The sequence below is a fragment of the Phaseolus vulgaris genome, chromosome 10, assembly GCF_051622355.1.
Source record: "Phaseolus vulgaris cultivar YP4 chromosome 10, ASM5162235v1, whole genome shotgun sequence".
NCBI classification, from domain to species: domain Eukaryota; kingdom Viridiplantae; phylum Streptophyta; class Magnoliopsida; order Fabales; family Fabaceae; genus Phaseolus; species Phaseolus vulgaris.
This window is the reverse complement of record NC_143507.1, coordinates 15,377,027-15,392,147: the sequence shown is the minus strand read 5'-3', so window position 1 is coordinate 15,392,147 and position 15,121 is coordinate 15,377,027. Positions and strand designations below refer to the sequence as shown.

The window sequence follows — 15,121 nt, the reverse complement described above, 5'->3', positions numbered from 1 at the left end:
GAGACGCATAAAAAATGAAAGTTGTTCGAAACGAGGTAACAAGCACAAAAAAGGTGAACTCATGGTTTGACTGTCTAGGCCAGGAAGAGGAAGAAAAACATAACACAAAAAAGAAGTGCAACACGAGGACTTCCCAGGAGGTCACCCATCCTAGTACTACTCTCGCCCAAGCACGCTTGACTGCGGAGTTCTGATGGGATCCGGTGCATTAGTGCTGGTATGATCGCACCTGCCAAGCGTTGCGCGATCAATACCTATATGGGTTTGCAGGTGGGCTTCAGTTTCAAAATAGTTGGACCTCGAACGCGATAACTCGCTACACAACACTATTTCACGATCGTTTTTGTAGGTACTTTAAGATTTTTATTTAGAGCTCAGCAAATTGATTTTTGAGCCAATTTTTTTTGTGGTATCTTCGTTTAGTGTATATTTGATGGATGAGACCTTACATTGAAGAGAAGAGTGATAGATTTGGAGTTGGCAAAAATTAGCGTGACAAAACTTCAAACGATCATAACTTTTGATAGAGAAGTCGGATTGAGACGCATAAAAAATGAAAGTTGTTCGAAACGAGGTAACAAGCACAAAAAAGGTGAACTCATGGTTTGACTGTCTAGGCCAGGAAGAGGAAGAAAAACATAACACAAAAAAGAAGTGCAACACGAGGACTTCCCAGGAGGTCACCCATCCTAGTACTACTCTCGCCCAAGCACGCTTGACTGCGGAGTTCTGATGGGATCCGGTGCATTAGTGCTGGTATGATCGCACCTGCCAAGCGTTGCGCGATCAATACCTATATGGGTTTGCAGGTGGGCTTCAGTTTCAAAATAGTTGGACCTCGAACGCGATAACTCGCTACACAACACTATTTCACGATCGTTTTTGTAGGTACTTTAAGATTTTTATTTAGAGCTCAGCAAATTGATTTTTGAGCCAATTTTTTTTGTGGTATCTTCGTTTAGTGTATATTTGATGGATGAGACCTTACATTGAAGAGAAGAGTGATAGATTTGGAGTTGGCAAAAATTAGCGTGACAAAACTTCAAACGATCATAACTTTTGATAGAGAAGTCGGATTGAGACGCATAAAAAATGAAAGTTGTTCGAAACGAGGTAACAAGCACAAAAAAGGTGAACTCATGGTTTGACTGTCTAGGCCAGGAAGAGGAAGAAAAACATAACACAAAAAAGAAGTGCAACACGAGGACTTCCCAGGAGGTCACCCATCCTAGTACTACTCTCGCCCAAGCACGCTTGACTGCGGAGTTCTGATGGGATCCGGTGCATTAGTGCTGGTATGATCGCACCTGCCAAGCGTTGCGCGATCAATACCTATATGGGTTTGCAGGTGGGCTTCAGTTTCAAAATAGTTGGACCTCGAACGCGATAACTCGCTACACAACACTATTTCACGATCGTTTTTGTAGGTACTTTAAGATTTTTATTTAGAGCTCAGCAAATTGATTTTTGAGCCAATTTTTTTTGTGGTATCTTCGTTTAGTGTATATTTGATGGATGAGACCTTACATTGAAGAGAAGAGTGATAGATTTGGAGTTGGCAAAAATTAGCGTGACAAAACTTCAAACGATCATAACTTTTGATAGAGAAGTCGGATTGAGACGCATAAAAAATGAAAGTTGTTCGAAACGAGGTAACAAGCACAAAAAAGGTGAACTCATGGTTTGACTGTCTAGGCCAGGAAGAGGAAGAAAAACATAACACAAAAAAGAAGTGCAACACGAGGACTTCCCAGGAGGTCACCCATCCTAGTACTACTCTCGCCCAAGCACGCTTGACTGCGGAGTTCTGATGGGATCCGGTGCATTAGTGCTGGTATGATCGCACCTGCCAAGCGTTGCGCGATCAATACCTATATGGGTTTGCAGGTGGGCTTCAGTTTCAAAATAGTTGGACCTCGAACGCGATAACTCGCTACACAACACTATTTCACGATCGTTTTTGTAGGTACTTTAAGATTTTTATTTAGAGCTCAGCAAATTGATTTTTGAGCCAATTTTTTTTGTGGTATCTTCGTTTAGTGTATATTTGATGGATGAGACCTTACATTGAAGAGAAGAGTGATAGATTTGGAGTTGGCAAAAATTAGCGTGACAAAACTTCAAACGATCATAACTTTTGATAGAGAAGTCGGATTGAGACGCATAAAAAATGAAAGTTGTTCGAAACGAGGTAACAAGCACAAAAAAGGTGAACTCATGGTTTGACTGTCTAGGCCAGGAAGAGGAAGAAAAACATAACACAAAAAAGAAGTGCAACACGAGGACTTCCCAGGAGGTCACCCATCCTAGTACTACTCTCGCCCAAGCACGCTTGACTGCGGAGTTCTGATGGGATCCGGTGCATTAGTGCTGGTATGATCGCACCTGCCAAGCGTTGCGCGATCAATACCTATATGGGTTTGCAGGTGGGCTTCAGTTTCAAAATAGTTGGACCTCGAACGCGATAACTCGCTACACAACACTATTTCACGATCGTTTTTGTAGGTACTTTAAGATTTTTATTTAGAGCTCAGCAAATTGATTTTTGAGCCAATTTTTTTTGTGGTATCTTCGTTTAGTGTATATTTGATGGATGAGACCTTACATTGAAGAGAAGAGTGATAGATTTGGAGTTGGCAAAAATTAGCGTGACAAAACTTCAAACGATCATAACTTTTGATAGAGAAGTCGGATTGAGACGCATAAAAAATGAAAGTTGTTCGAAACGAGGTAACAAGCACAAAAAAGGTGAACTCATGGTTTGACTGTCTAGGCCAGGAAGAGGAAGAAAAACATAACACAAAAAAGAAGTGCAACACGAGGACTTCCCAGGAGGTCACCCATCCTAGTACTACTCTCGCCCAAGCACGCTTGACTGCGGAGTTCTGATGGGATCCGGTGCATTAGTGCTGGTATGATCGCACCTGCCAAGCGTTGCGCGATCAATACCTATATGGGTTTGCAGGTGGGCTTCAGTTTCAAAATAGTTGGACCTCGAACGCGATAACTCGCTACACAACACTATTTCACGATCGTTTTTGTAGGTACTTTAAGATTTTTATTTAGAGCTCAGCAAATTGATTTTTGAGCCAATTTTTTTTGTGGTATCTTCGTTTAGTGTATATTTGATGGATGAGACCTTACATTGAAGAGAAGAGTGATAGATTTGGAGTTGGCAAAAATTAGCGTGACAAAACTTCAAACGATCATAACTTTTGATAGAGAAGTCGGATTGAGACGCATAAAAAATGAAAGTTGTTCGAAACGAGGTAACAAGCACAAAAAAGGTGAACTCATGGTTTGACTGTCTAGGCCAGGAAGAGGAAGAAAAACATAACACAAAAAAGAAGTGCAACACGAGGACTTCCCAGGAGGTCACCCATCCTAGTACTACTCTCGCCCAAGCACGCTTGACTGCGGAGTTCTGATGGGATCCGGTGCATTAGTGCTGGTATGATCGCACCTGCCAAGCGTTGCGCGATCAATACCTATATGGGTTTGCAGGTGGGCTTCAGTTTCAAAATAGTTGGACCTCGAACGCGATAACTCGCTACACAACACTATTTCACGATCGTTTTTGTAGGTACTTTAAGATTTTTATTTAGAGCTCAGCAAATTGATTTTTGAGCCAATTTTTTTTGTGGTATCTTCGTTTAGTGTATATTTGATGGATGAGACCTTACATTGAAGAGAAGAGTGATAGATTTGGAGTTGGCAAAAATTAGCGTGACAAAACTTCAAACGATCATAACTTTTGATAGAGAAGTCGGATTGAGACGCATAAAAAATGAAAGTTGTTCGAAACGAGGTAACAAGCACAAAAAAGGTGAACTCATGGTTTGACTGTCTAGGCCAGGAAGAGGAAGAAAAACATAACACAAAAAAGAAGTGCAACACGAGGACTTCCCAGGAGGTCACCCATCCTAGTACTACTCTCGCCCAAGCACGCTTGACTGCGGAGTTCTGATGGGATCCGGTGCATTAGTGCTGGTATGATCGCACCTGCCAAGCGTTGCGCGATCAATACCTATATGGGTTTGCAGGTGGGCTTCAGTTTCAAAATAGTTGGACCTCGAACGCGATAACTCGCTACACAACACTATTTCACGATCGTTTTTGTAGGTACTTTAAGATTTTTATTTAGAGCTCAGCAAATTGATTTTTGAGCCAATTTTTTTTGTGGTATCTTCGTTTAGTGTATATTTGATGGATGAGACCTTACATTGAAGAGAAGAGTGATAGATTTGGAGTTGGCAAAAATTAGCGTGACAAAACTTCAAACGATCATAACTTTTGATAGAGAAGTCGGATTGAGACGCATAAAAAATGAAAGTTGTTCGAAACGAGGTAACAAGCACAAAAAAGGTGAACTCATGGTTTGACTGTCTAGGCCAGGAAGAGGAAGAAAAACATAACACAAAAAAGAAGTGCAACACGAGGACTTCCCAGGAGGTCACCCATCCTAGTACTACTCTCGCCCAAGCACGCTTGACTGCGGAGTTCTGATGGGATCCGGTGCATTAGTGCTGGTATGATCGCACCTGCCAAGCGTTGCGCGATCAATACCTATATGGGTTTGCAGGTGGGCTTCAGTTTCAAAATAGTTGGACCTCGAACGCGATAACTCGCTACACAACACTATTTCACGATCGTTTTTGTAGGTACTTTAAGATTTTTATTTAGAGCTCAGCAAATTGATTTTTGAGCCAATTTTTTTTGTGGTATCTTCGTTTAGTGTATATTTGATGGATGAGACCTTACATTGAAGAGAAGAGTGATAGATTTGGAGTTGGCAAAAATTAGCGTGACAAAACTTCAAACGATCATAACTTTTGATAGAGAAGTCGGATTGAGACGCATAAAAAATGAAAGTTGTTCGAAACGAGGTAACAAGCACAAAAAAGGTGAACTCATGGTTTGACTGTCTAGGCCAGGAAGAGGAAGAAAAACATAACACAAAAAAGAAGTGCAACACGAGGACTTCCCAGGAGGTCACCCATCCTAGTACTACTCTCGCCCAAGCACGCTTGACTGCGGAGTTCTGATGGGATCCGGTGCATTAGTGCTGGTATGATCGCACCTGCCAAGCGTTGCGCGATCAATACCTATATGGGTTTGCAGGTGGGCTTCAGTTTCAAAATAGTTGGACCTCGAACGCGATAACTCGCTACACAACACTATTTCACGATCGTTTTTGTAGGTACTTTAAGATTTTTATTTAGAGCTCAGCAAATTGATTTTTGAGCCAATTTTTTTTGTGGTATCTTCGTTTAGTGTATATTTGATGGATGAGACCTTACATTGAAGAGAAGAGTGATAGATTTGGAGTTGGCAAAAATTAGCGTGACAAAACTTCAAACGATCATAACTTTTGATAGAGAAGTCGGATTGAGACGCATAAAAAATGAAAGTTGTTCGAAACGAGGTAACAAGCACAAAAAAGGTGAACTCATGGTTTGACTGTCTAGGCCAGGAAGAGGAAGAAAAACATAACACAAAAAAGAAGTGCAACACGAGGACTTCCCAGGAGGTCACCCATCCTAGTACTACTCTCGCCCAAGCACGCTTGACTGCGGAGTTCTGATGGGATCCGGTGCATTAGTGCTGGTATGATCGCACCTGCCAAGCGTTGCGCGATCAATACCTATATGGGTTTGCAGGTGGGCTTCAGTTTCAAAATAGTTGGACCTCGAACGCGATAACTCGCTACACAACACTATTTCACGATCGTTTTTGTAGGTACTTTAAGATTTTTATTTAGAGCTCAGCAAATTGATTTTTGAGCCAATTTTTTTTGTGGTATCTTCGTTTAGTGTATATTTGATGGATGAGACCTTACATTGAAGAGAAGAGTGATAGATTTGGAGTTGGCAAAAATTAGCGTGACAAAACTTCAAACGATCATAACTTTTGATAGAGAAGTCGGATTGAGACGCATAAAAAATGAAAGTTGTTCGAAACGAGGTAACAAGCACAAAAAAGGTGAACTCATGGTTTGACTGTCTAGGCCAGGAAGAGGAAGAAAAACATAACACAAAAAAGAAGTGCAACACGAGGACTTCCCAGGAGGTCACCCATCCTAGTACTACTCTCGCCCAAGCACGCTTGACTGCGGAGTTCTGATGGGATCCGGTGCATTAGTGCTGGTATGATCGCACCTGCCAAGCGTTGCGCGATCAATACCTATATGGGTTTGCAGGTGGGCTTCAGTTTCAAAATAGTTGGACCTCGAACGCGATAACTCGCTACACAACACTATTTCACGATCGTTTTTGTAGGTACTTTAAGATTTTTATTTAGAGCTCAGCAAATTGATTTTTGAGCCAATTTTTTTTGTGGTATCTTCGTTTAGTGTATATTTGATGGATGAGACCTTACATTGAAGAGAAGAGTGATAGATTTGGAGTTGGCAAAAATTAGCGTGACAAAACTTCAAACGATCATAACTTTTGATAGAGAAGTCGGATTGAGACGCATAAAAAATGAAAGTTGTTCGAAACGAGGTAACAAGCACAAAAAAGGTGAACTCATGGTTTGACTGTCTAGGCCAGGAAGAGGAAGAAAAACATAACACAAAAAAGAAGTGCAACACGAGGACTTCCCAGGAGGTCACCCATCCTAGTACTACTCTCGCCCAAGCACGCTTGACTGCGGAGTTCTGATGGGATCCGGTGCATTAGTGCTGGTATGATCGCACCTGCCAAGCGTTGCGCGATCAATACCTATATGGGTTTGCAGGTGGGCTTCAGTTTCAAAATAGTTGGACCTCGAACGCGATAACTCGCTACACAACACTATTTCACGATCGTTTTTGTAGGTACTTTAAGATTTTTATTTAGAGCTCAGCAAATTGATTTTTGAGCCAATTTTTTTTGTGGTATCTTCGTTTAGTGTATATTTGATGGATGAGACCTTACATTGAAGAGAAGAGTGATAGATTTGGAGTTGGCAAAAATTAGCGTGACAAAACTTCAAACGATCATAACTTTTGATAGAGAAGTCGGATTGAGACGCATAAAAAATGAAAGTTGTTCGAAACGAGGTAACAAGCACAAAAAAGGTGAACTCATGGTTTGACTGTCTAGGCCAGGAAGAGGAAGAAAAACATAACACAAAAAAGAAGTGCAACACGAGGACTTCCCAGGAGGTCACCCATCCTAGTACTACTCTCGCCCAAGCACGCTTGACTGCGGAGTTCTGATGGGATCCGGTGCATTAGTGCTGGTATGATCGCACCTGCCAAGCGTTGCGCGATCAATACCTATATGGGTTTGCAGGTGGGCTTCAGTTTCAAAATAGTTGGACCTCGAACGCGATAACTCGCTACACAACACTATTTCACGATCGTTTTTGTAGGTACTTTAAGATTTTTATTTAGAGCTCAGCAAATTGATTTTTGAGCCAATTTTTTTTGTGGTATCTTCGTTTAGTGTATATTTGATGGATGAGACCTTACATTGAAGAGAAGAGTGATAGATTTGGAGTTGGCAAAAATTAGCGTGACAAAACTTCAAACGATCATAACTTTTGATAGAGAAGTCGGATTGAGACGCATAAAAAATGAAAGTTGTTCGAAACGAGGTAACAAGCACAAAAAAGGTGAACTCATGGTTTGACTGTCTAGGCCAGGAAGAGGAAGAAAAACATAACACAAAAAAGAAGTGCAACACGAGGACTTCCCAGGAGGTCACCCATCCTAGTACTACTCTCGCCCAAGCACGCTTGACTGCGGAGTTCTGATGGGATCCGGTGCATTAGTGCTGGTATGATCGCACCTGCCAAGCGTTGCGCGATCAATACCTATATGGGTTTGCAGGTGGGCTTCAGTTTCAAAATAGTTGGACCTCGAACGCGATAACTCGCTACACAACACTATTTCACGATCGTTTTTGTAGGTACTTTAAGATTTTTATTTAGAGCTCAGCAAATTGATTTTTGAGCCAATTTTTTTTGTGGTATCTTCGTTTAGTGTATATTTGATGGATGAGACCTTACATTGAAGAGAAGAGTGATAGATTTGGAGTTGGCAAAAATTAGCGTGACAAAACTTCAAACGATCATAACTTTTGATAGAGAAGTCGGATTGAGACGCATAAAAAATGAAAGTTGTTCGAAACGAGGTAACAAGCACAAAAAAGGTGAACTCATGGTTTGACTGTCTAGGCCAGGAAGAGGAAGAAAAACATAACACAAAAAAGAAGTGCAACACGAGGACTTCCCAGGAGGTCACCCATCCTAGTACTACTCTCGCCCAAGCACGCTTGACTGCGGAGTTCTGATGGGATCCGGTGCATTAGTGCTGGTATGATCGCACCTGCCAAGCGTTGCGCGATCAATACCTATATGGGTTTGCAGGTGGGCTTCAGTTTCAAAATAGTTGGACCTCGAACGCGATAACTCGCTACACAACACTATTTCACGATCGTTTTTGTAGGTACTTTAAGATTTTTATTTAGAGCTCAGCAAATTGATTTTTGAGCCAATTTTTTTTGTGGTATCTTCGTTTAGTGTATATTTGATGGATGAGACCTTACATTGAAGAGAAGAGTGATAGATTTGGAGTTGGCAAAAATTAGCGTGACAAAACTTCAAACGATCATAACTTTTGATAGAGAAGTCGGATTGAGACGCATAAAAAATGAAAGTTGTTCGAAACGAGGTAACAAGCACAAAAAAGGTGAACTCATGGTTTGACTGTCTAGGCCAGGAAGAGGAAGAAAAACATAACACAAAAAAGAAGTGCAACACGAGGACTTCCCAGGAGGTCACCCATCCTAGTACTACTCTCGCCCAAGCACGCTTGACTGCGGAGTTCTGATGGGATCCGGTGCATTAGTGCTGGTATGATCGCACCTGCCAAGCGTTGCGCGATCAATACCTATATGGGTTTGCAGGTGGGCTTCAGTTTCAAAATAGTTGGACCTCGAACGCGATAACTCGCTACACAACACTATTTCACGATCGTTTTTGTAGGTACTTTAAGATTTTTATTTAGAGCTCAGCAAATTGATTTTTGAGCCAATTTTTTTTGTGGTATCTTCGTTTAGTGTATATTTGATGGATGAGACCTTACATTGAAGAGAAGAGTGATAGATTTGGAGTTGGCAAAAATTAGCGTGACAAAACTTCAAACGATCATAACTTTTGATAGAGAAGTCGGATTGAGACGCATAAAAAATGAAAGTTGTTCGAAACGAGGTAACAAGCACAAAAAAGGTGAACTCATGGTTTGACTGTCTAGGCCAGGAAGAGGAAGAAAAACATAACACAAAAAAGAAGTGCAACACGAGGACTTCCCAGGAGGTCACCCATCCTAGTACTACTCTCGCCCAAGCACGCTTGACTGCGGAGTTCTGATGGGATCCGGTGCATTAGTGCTGGTATGATCGCACCTGCCAAGCGTTGCGCGATCAATACCTATATGGGTTTGCAGGTGGGCTTCAGTTTCAAAATAGTTGGACCTCGAACGCGATAACTCGCTACACAACACTATTTCACGATCGTTTTTGTAGGTACTTTAAGATTTTTATTTAGAGCTCAGCAAATTGATTTTTGAGCCAATTTTTTTTGTGGTATCTTCGTTTAGTGTATATTTGATGGATGAGACCTTACATTGAAGAGAAGAGTGATAGATTTGGAGTTGGCAAAAATTAGCGTGACAAAACTTCAAACGATCATAACTTTTGATAGAGAAGTCGGATTGAGACGCATAAAAAATGAAAGTTGTTCGAAACGAGGTAACAAGCACAAAAAAGGTGAACTCATGGTTTGACTGTCTAGGCCAGGAAGAGGAAGAAAAACATAACACAAAAAAGAAGTGCAACACGAGGACTTCCCAGGAGGTCACCCATCCTAGTACTACTCTCGCCCAAGCACGCTTGACTGCGGAGTTCTGATGGGATCCGGTGCATTAGTGCTGGTATGATCGCACCTGCCAAGCGTTGCGCGATCAATACCTATATGGGTTTGCAGGTGGGCTTCAGTTTCAAAATAGTTGGACCTCGAACGCGATAACTCGCTACACAACACTATTTCACGATCGTTTTTGTAGGTACTTTAAGATTTTTATTTAGAGCTCAGCAAATTGATTTTTGAGCCAATTTTTTTTGTGGTATCTTCGTTTAGTGTATATTTGATGGATGAGACCTTACATTGAAGAGAAGAGTGATAGATTTGGAGTTGGCAAAAATTAGCGTGACAAAACTTCAAACGATCATAACTTTTGATAGAGAAGTCGGATTGAGACGCATAAAAAATGAAAGTTGTTCGAAACGAGGTAACAAGCACAAAAAAGGTGAACTCATGGTTTGACTGTCTAGGCCAGGAAGAGGAAGAAAAACATAACACAAAAAAGAAGTGCAACACGAGGACTTCCCAGGAGGTCACCCATCCTAGTACTACTCTCGCCCAAGCACGCTTGACTGCGGAGTTCTGATGGGATCCGGTGCATTAGTGCTGGTATGATCGCACCTGCCAAGCGTTGCGCGATCAATACCTATATGGGTTTGCAGGTGGGCTTCAGTTTCAAAATAGTTGGACCTCGAACGCGATAACTCGCTACACAACACTATTTCACGATCGTTTTTGTAGGTACTTTAAGATTTTTATTTAGAGCTCAGCAAATTGATTTTTGAGCCAATTTTTTTTGTGGTATCTTCGTTTAGTGTATATTTGATGGATGAGACCTTACATTGAAGAGAAGAGTGATAGATTTGGAGTTGGCAAAAATTAGCGTGACAAAACTTCAAACGATCATAACTTTTGATAGAGAAGTCGGATTGAGACGCATAAAAAATGAAAGTTGTTCGAAACGAGGTAACAAGCACAAAAAAGGTGAACTCATGGTTTGACTGTCTAGGCCAGGAAGAGGAAGAAAAACATAACACAAAAAAGAAGTGCAACACGAGGACTTCCCAGGAGGTCACCCATCCTAGTACTACTCTCGCCCAAGCACGCTTGACTGCGGAGTTCTGATGGGATCCGGTGCATTAGTGCTGGTATGATCGCACCTGCCAAGCGTTGCGCGATCAATACCTATATGGGTTTGCAGGTGGGCTTCAGTTTCAAAATAGTTGGACCTCGAACGCGATAACTCGCTACACAACACTATTTCACGATCGTTTTTGTAGGTACTTTAAGATTTTTATTTAGAGCTCAGCAAATTGATTTTTGAGCCAATTTTTTTTGTGGTATCTTCGTTTAGTGTATATTTGATGGATGAGACCTTACATTGAAGAGAAGAGTGATAGATTTGGAGTTGGCAAAAATTAGCGTGACAAAACTTCAAACGATCATAACTTTTGATAGAGAAGTCGGATTGAGACGCATAAAAAATGAAAGTTGTTCGAAACGAGGTAACAAGCACAAAAAAGGTGAACTCATGGTTTGACTGTCTAGGCCAGGAAGAGGAAGAAAAACATAACACAAAAAAGAAGTGCAACACGAGGACTTCCCAGGAGGTCACCCATCCTAGTACTACTCTCGCCCAAGCACGCTTGACTGCGGAGTTCTGATGGGATCCGGTGCATTAGTGCTGGTATGATCGCACCTGCCAAGCGTTGCGCGATCAATACCTATATGGGTTTGCAGGTGGGCTTCAGTTTCAAAATAGTTGGACCTCGAACGCGATAACTCGCTACACAACACTATTTCACGATCGTTTTTGTAGGTACTTTAAGATTTTTATTTAGAGCTCAGCAAATTGATTTTTGAGCCAATTTTTTTTGTGGTATCTTCGTTTAGTGTATATTTGATGGATGAGACCTTACATTGAAGAGAAGAGTGATAGATTTGGAGTTGGCAAAAATTAGCGTGACAAAACTTCAAACGATCATAACTTTTGATAGAGAAGTCGGATTGAGACGCATAAAAAATGAAAGTTGTTCGAAACGAGGTAACAAGCACAAAAAAGGTGAACTCATGGTTTGACTGTCTAGGCCAGGAAGAGGAAGAAAAACATAACACAAAAAAGAAGTGCAACACGAGGACTTCCCAGGAGGTCACCCATCCTAGTACTACTCTCGCCCAAGCACGCTTGACTGCGGAGTTCTGATGGGATCCGGTGCATTAGTGCTGGTATGATCGCACCTGCCAAGCGTTGCGCGATCAATACCTATATGGGTTTGCAGGTGGGCTTCAGTTTCAAAATAGTTGGACCTCGAACGCGATAACTCGCTACACAACACTATTTCACGATCGTTTTTGTAGGTACTTTAAGATTTTTATTTAGAGCTCAGCAAATTGATTTTTGAGCCAATTTTTTTTGTGGTATCTTCGTTTAGTGTATATTTGATGGATGAGACCTTACATTGAAGAGAAGAGTGATAGATTTGGAGTTGGCAAAAATTAGCGTGACAAAACTTCAAACGATCATAACTTTTGATAGAGAAGTCGGATTGAGACGCATAAAAAATGAAAGTTGTTCGAAACGAGGTAACAAGCACAAAAAAGGTGAACTCATGGTTTGACTGTCTAGGCCAGGAAGAGGAAGAAAAACATAACACAAAAAAGAAGTGCAACACGAGGACTTCCCAGGAGGTCACCCATCCTAGTACTACTCTCGCCCAAGCACGCTTGACTGCGGAGTTCTGATGGGATCCGGTGCATTAGTGCTGGTATGATCGCACCTGCCAAGCGTTGCGCGATCAATACCTATATGGGTTTGCAGGTGGGCTTCAGTTTCAAAATAGTTGGACCTCGAACGCGATAACTCGCTACACAACACTATTTCACGATCGTTTTTGTAGGTACTTTAAGATTTTTATTTAGAGCTCAGCAAATTGATTTTTGAGCCAATTTTTTTTGTGGTATCTTCGTTTAGTGTATATTTGATGGATGAGACCTTACATTGAAGAGAAGAGTGATAGATTTGGAGTTGGCAAAAATTAGCGTGACAAAACTTCAAACGATCATAACTTTTGATAGAGAAGTCGGATTGAGACGCATAAAAAATGAAAGTTGTTCGAAACGAGGTAACAAGCACAAAAAAGGTGAACTCATGGTTTGACTGTCTAGGCCAGGAAGAGGAAGAAAAACATAACACAAAAAAGAAGTGCAACACGAGGACTTCCCAGGAGGTCACCCATCCTAGTACTACTCTCGCCCAAGCACGCTTGACTGCGGAGTTCTGATGGGATCCGGTGCATTAGTGCTGGTATGATCGCACCTGCCAAGCGTTGCGCGATCAATACCTATATGGGTTTGCAGGTGGGCTTCAGTTTCAAAATAGTTGGACCTCGAACGCGATAACTCGCTACACAACACTATTTCACGATCGTTTTTGTAGGTACTTTAAGATTTTTATTTAGAGCTCAGCAAATTGATTTTTGAGCCAATTTTTTTTGTGGTATCTTCGTTTAGTGTATATTTGATGGATGAGACCTTACATTGAAGAGAAGAGTGATAGATTTGGAGTTGGCAAAAATTAGCGTGACAAAACTTCAAACGATCATAACTTTTGATAGAGAAGTCGGATTGAGACGCATAAAAAATGAAAGTTGTTCGAAACGAGGTAACAAGCACAAAAAAGGTGAACTCATGGTTTGACTGTCTAGGCCAGGAAGAGGAAGAAAAACATAACACAAAAAAGAAGTGCAACACGAGGACTTCCCAGGAGGTCACCCATCCTAGTACTACTCTCGCCCAAGCACGCTTGACTGCGGAGTTCTGATGGGATCCGGTGCATTAGTGCTGGTATGATCGCACCTGCCAAGCGTTGCGCGATCAATACCTATATGGGTTTGCAGGTGGGCTTCAGTTTCAAAATAGTTGGACCTCGAACGCGATAACTCGCTACACAACACTATTTCACGATCGTTTTTGTAGGTACTTTAAGATTTTTATTTAGAGCTCAGCAAATTGATTTTTGAGCCAATTTTTTTTGTGGTATCTTCGTTTAGTGTATATTTGATGGATGAGACCTTACATTGAAGAGAAGAGTGATAGATTTGGAGTTGGCAAAAATTAGCGTGACAAAACTTCAAACGATCATAACTTTTGATAGAGAAGTCGGATTGAGACGCATAAAAAATGAAAGTTGTTCGAAACGAGGTAACAAGCACAAAAAAGGTGAACTCATGGTTTGACTGTCTAGGCCAGGAAGAGGAAGAAAAACATAACACAAAAAAGAAGTGCAACACGAGGACTTCCCAGGAGGTCACCCATCCTAGTACTACTCTCGCCCAAGCACGCTTGACTGCGGAGTTCTGATGGGATCCGGTGCATTAGTGCTGGTATGATCGCACCTGCCAAGCGTTGCGCGATCAATACCTATATGGGTTTGCAGGTGGGCTTCAGTTTCAAAATAGTTGGACCTCGAACGCGATAACTCGCTACACAACACTATTTCACGATCGTTTTTGTAGGTACTTTAAGATTTTTATTTAGAGCTCAGCAAATTGATTTTTGAGCCAATTTTTTTTGTGGTATCTTCGTTTAGTGTATATTTGATGGATGAGACCTTACATTGAAGAGAAGAGTGATAGATTTGGAGTTGGCAAAAATTAGCGTGACAAAACTTCAAACGATCATAACTTTTGATAGAGAAGTCGGATTGAGACGCATAAAAAATGAAAGTTGTTCGAAACGAGGTAACAAGCACAAAAAAGGTGAACTCATGGTTTGACTGTCTAGGCCAGGAAGAGGAAGAAAAACATAACACAAAAAAGAAGTGCAACACGAGGACTTCCCAGGAGGTCACCCATCCTAGTACTACTCTCGCCCAAGCACGCTTGACTGCGGAGTTCTGATGGGATCCGGTGCATTAGTGCTGGTATGATCGCACCTGCCAAGCGTTGCGCGATCAATACCTATATGGGTTTGCAGGTGGGCTTCAGTTTCAAAATAGTTGGACCTCGAACGCGATAACTCGCTACACAACACTATTTCACGATCGTTTTTGTAGGTACTTTAAGATTTTTATTTAGAGCTCAGCAAATTGATTTTTGAGCCAATTTTTTTTGTGGTATCTTCGTTTAGTGTATATTTGATGGATGAGACCTTACATTGAAGAGAAGAGTGATAGATTTGGAGTTGGCAAAAATTAGCGTGACAAAACTTCAAACGATCATAACTTTTGATAGAGAAGTCGGATTGAGACGCATAAAAAATGAAAGTTGTTCGA

At 41.4% G+C, this 15,121-nt stretch overlaps 28 non-coding genes across 28 annotated transcripts; all 28 read right to left on the bottom strand.

Annotated features, from left to right (window-relative positions):
• Positions 1 to 112: 112 nt before the first annotated feature.
• On the bottom strand, positions 113 to 231 carry LOC150024274 (5S ribosomal RNA). Its single transcript, XR_016516805.1, has one exon. It is a non-coding gene; the product is annotated as a 5S ribosomal RNA (ribosomal RNA).
• Positions 232 to 651: 420 nt separating this feature from the next.
• Positions 652 to 770, bottom strand: LOC150024273 (5S ribosomal RNA). The gene has a single exon (XR_016516803.1). It is a non-coding gene; the product is annotated as a 5S ribosomal RNA (ribosomal RNA).
• A 420-nt stretch (positions 771 to 1,190) lies between these two features.
• LOC150024272 (5S ribosomal RNA) lies at positions 1,191 to 1,309 on the bottom strand. Its single transcript, XR_016516802.1, has one exon. It is a non-coding gene; the product is annotated as a 5S ribosomal RNA (ribosomal RNA).
• Positions 1,310 to 1,729: 420 nt separating this feature from the next.
• Positions 1,730 to 1,848, bottom strand: LOC150024271 (5S ribosomal RNA). Its single transcript, XR_016516801.1, has one exon. It is a non-coding gene; the product is annotated as a 5S ribosomal RNA (ribosomal RNA).
• Positions 1,849 to 2,268: 420 nt separating this feature from the next.
• LOC150024270 (5S ribosomal RNA) lies at positions 2,269 to 2,387 on the bottom strand. The gene has a single exon (XR_016516800.1). It is a non-coding gene; the product is annotated as a 5S ribosomal RNA (ribosomal RNA).
• Positions 2,388 to 2,807: 420 nt separating this feature from the next.
• On the bottom strand, positions 2,808 to 2,926 carry LOC150024269 (5S ribosomal RNA). Its single transcript, XR_016516799.1, has one exon. It is a non-coding gene; the product is annotated as a 5S ribosomal RNA (ribosomal RNA).
• Positions 2,927 to 3,346: 420 nt separating this feature from the next.
• On the bottom strand, positions 3,347 to 3,465 carry LOC150024268 (5S ribosomal RNA). Its single transcript, XR_016516798.1, has one exon. It is a non-coding gene; the product is annotated as a 5S ribosomal RNA (ribosomal RNA).
• A 420-nt stretch (positions 3,466 to 3,885) lies between these two features.
• On the bottom strand, positions 3,886 to 4,004 carry LOC150024267 (5S ribosomal RNA). The gene has a single exon (XR_016516797.1). It is a non-coding gene; the product is annotated as a 5S ribosomal RNA (ribosomal RNA).
• A 420-nt stretch (positions 4,005 to 4,424) lies between these two features.
• Positions 4,425 to 4,543, bottom strand: LOC150024266 (5S ribosomal RNA). Its single transcript, XR_016516796.1, has one exon. It is a non-coding gene; the product is annotated as a 5S ribosomal RNA (ribosomal RNA).
• Positions 4,544 to 4,963: 420 nt separating this feature from the next.
• Positions 4,964 to 5,082, bottom strand: LOC150024265 (5S ribosomal RNA). Its single transcript, XR_016516795.1, has one exon. It is a non-coding gene; the product is annotated as a 5S ribosomal RNA (ribosomal RNA).
• Positions 5,083 to 5,502: 420 nt separating this feature from the next.
• On the bottom strand, positions 5,503 to 5,621 carry LOC150024264 (5S ribosomal RNA). Its single transcript, XR_016516794.1, has one exon. It is a non-coding gene; the product is annotated as a 5S ribosomal RNA (ribosomal RNA).
• Positions 5,622 to 6,041: 420 nt separating this feature from the next.
• LOC150024263 (5S ribosomal RNA) lies at positions 6,042 to 6,160 on the bottom strand. The gene has a single exon (XR_016516792.1). It is a non-coding gene; the product is annotated as a 5S ribosomal RNA (ribosomal RNA).
• A 420-nt stretch (positions 6,161 to 6,580) lies between these two features.
• On the bottom strand, positions 6,581 to 6,699 carry LOC150024262 (5S ribosomal RNA). Its single transcript, XR_016516791.1, has one exon. It is a non-coding gene; the product is annotated as a 5S ribosomal RNA (ribosomal RNA).
• Positions 6,700 to 7,119: 420 nt separating this feature from the next.
• On the bottom strand, positions 7,120 to 7,238 carry LOC150024261 (5S ribosomal RNA). Its single transcript, XR_016516790.1, has one exon. It is a non-coding gene; the product is annotated as a 5S ribosomal RNA (ribosomal RNA).
• A 420-nt stretch (positions 7,239 to 7,658) lies between these two features.
• Positions 7,659 to 7,777, bottom strand: LOC150024260 (5S ribosomal RNA). The gene has a single exon (XR_016516789.1). It is a non-coding gene; the product is annotated as a 5S ribosomal RNA (ribosomal RNA).
• A 420-nt stretch (positions 7,778 to 8,197) lies between these two features.
• LOC150024259 (5S ribosomal RNA) lies at positions 8,198 to 8,316 on the bottom strand. The gene has a single exon (XR_016516788.1). It is a non-coding gene; the product is annotated as a 5S ribosomal RNA (ribosomal RNA).
• Positions 8,317 to 8,736: 420 nt separating this feature from the next.
• LOC150024258 (5S ribosomal RNA) lies at positions 8,737 to 8,855 on the bottom strand. Its single transcript, XR_016516787.1, has one exon. It is a non-coding gene; the product is annotated as a 5S ribosomal RNA (ribosomal RNA).
• A 420-nt stretch (positions 8,856 to 9,275) lies between these two features.
• Positions 9,276 to 9,394, bottom strand: LOC150024257 (5S ribosomal RNA). The gene has a single exon (XR_016516786.1). It is a non-coding gene; the product is annotated as a 5S ribosomal RNA (ribosomal RNA).
• Positions 9,395 to 9,814: 420 nt separating this feature from the next.
• Positions 9,815 to 9,933, bottom strand: LOC150024256 (5S ribosomal RNA). The gene has a single exon (XR_016516785.1). It is a non-coding gene; the product is annotated as a 5S ribosomal RNA (ribosomal RNA).
• A 420-nt stretch (positions 9,934 to 10,353) lies between these two features.
• On the bottom strand, positions 10,354 to 10,472 carry LOC150024255 (5S ribosomal RNA). Its single transcript, XR_016516784.1, has one exon. It is a non-coding gene; the product is annotated as a 5S ribosomal RNA (ribosomal RNA).
• A 420-nt stretch (positions 10,473 to 10,892) lies between these two features.
• Positions 10,893 to 11,011, bottom strand: LOC150024254 (5S ribosomal RNA). Its single transcript, XR_016516783.1, has one exon. It is a non-coding gene; the product is annotated as a 5S ribosomal RNA (ribosomal RNA).
• A 420-nt stretch (positions 11,012 to 11,431) lies between these two features.
• Positions 11,432 to 11,550, bottom strand: LOC150024253 (5S ribosomal RNA). Its single transcript, XR_016516781.1, has one exon. It is a non-coding gene; the product is annotated as a 5S ribosomal RNA (ribosomal RNA).
• Positions 11,551 to 11,970: 420 nt separating this feature from the next.
• On the bottom strand, positions 11,971 to 12,089 carry LOC150024252 (5S ribosomal RNA). The gene has a single exon (XR_016516780.1). It is a non-coding gene; the product is annotated as a 5S ribosomal RNA (ribosomal RNA).
• A 420-nt stretch (positions 12,090 to 12,509) lies between these two features.
• On the bottom strand, positions 12,510 to 12,628 carry LOC150024251 (5S ribosomal RNA). The gene has a single exon (XR_016516779.1). It is a non-coding gene; the product is annotated as a 5S ribosomal RNA (ribosomal RNA).
• A 420-nt stretch (positions 12,629 to 13,048) lies between these two features.
• Positions 13,049 to 13,167, bottom strand: LOC150024250 (5S ribosomal RNA). The gene has a single exon (XR_016516778.1). It is a non-coding gene; the product is annotated as a 5S ribosomal RNA (ribosomal RNA).
• A 420-nt stretch (positions 13,168 to 13,587) lies between these two features.
• LOC150024249 (5S ribosomal RNA) lies at positions 13,588 to 13,706 on the bottom strand. The gene has a single exon (XR_016516777.1). It is a non-coding gene; the product is annotated as a 5S ribosomal RNA (ribosomal RNA).
• A 420-nt stretch (positions 13,707 to 14,126) lies between these two features.
• Positions 14,127 to 14,245, bottom strand: LOC150024248 (5S ribosomal RNA). Its single transcript, XR_016516776.1, has one exon. It is a non-coding gene; the product is annotated as a 5S ribosomal RNA (ribosomal RNA).
• Positions 14,246 to 14,665: 420 nt separating this feature from the next.
• LOC150024247 (5S ribosomal RNA) lies at positions 14,666 to 14,784 on the bottom strand. The gene has a single exon (XR_016516775.1). It is a non-coding gene; the product is annotated as a 5S ribosomal RNA (ribosomal RNA).
• Positions 14,785 to 15,121: the final 337 nt, after the last annotated feature.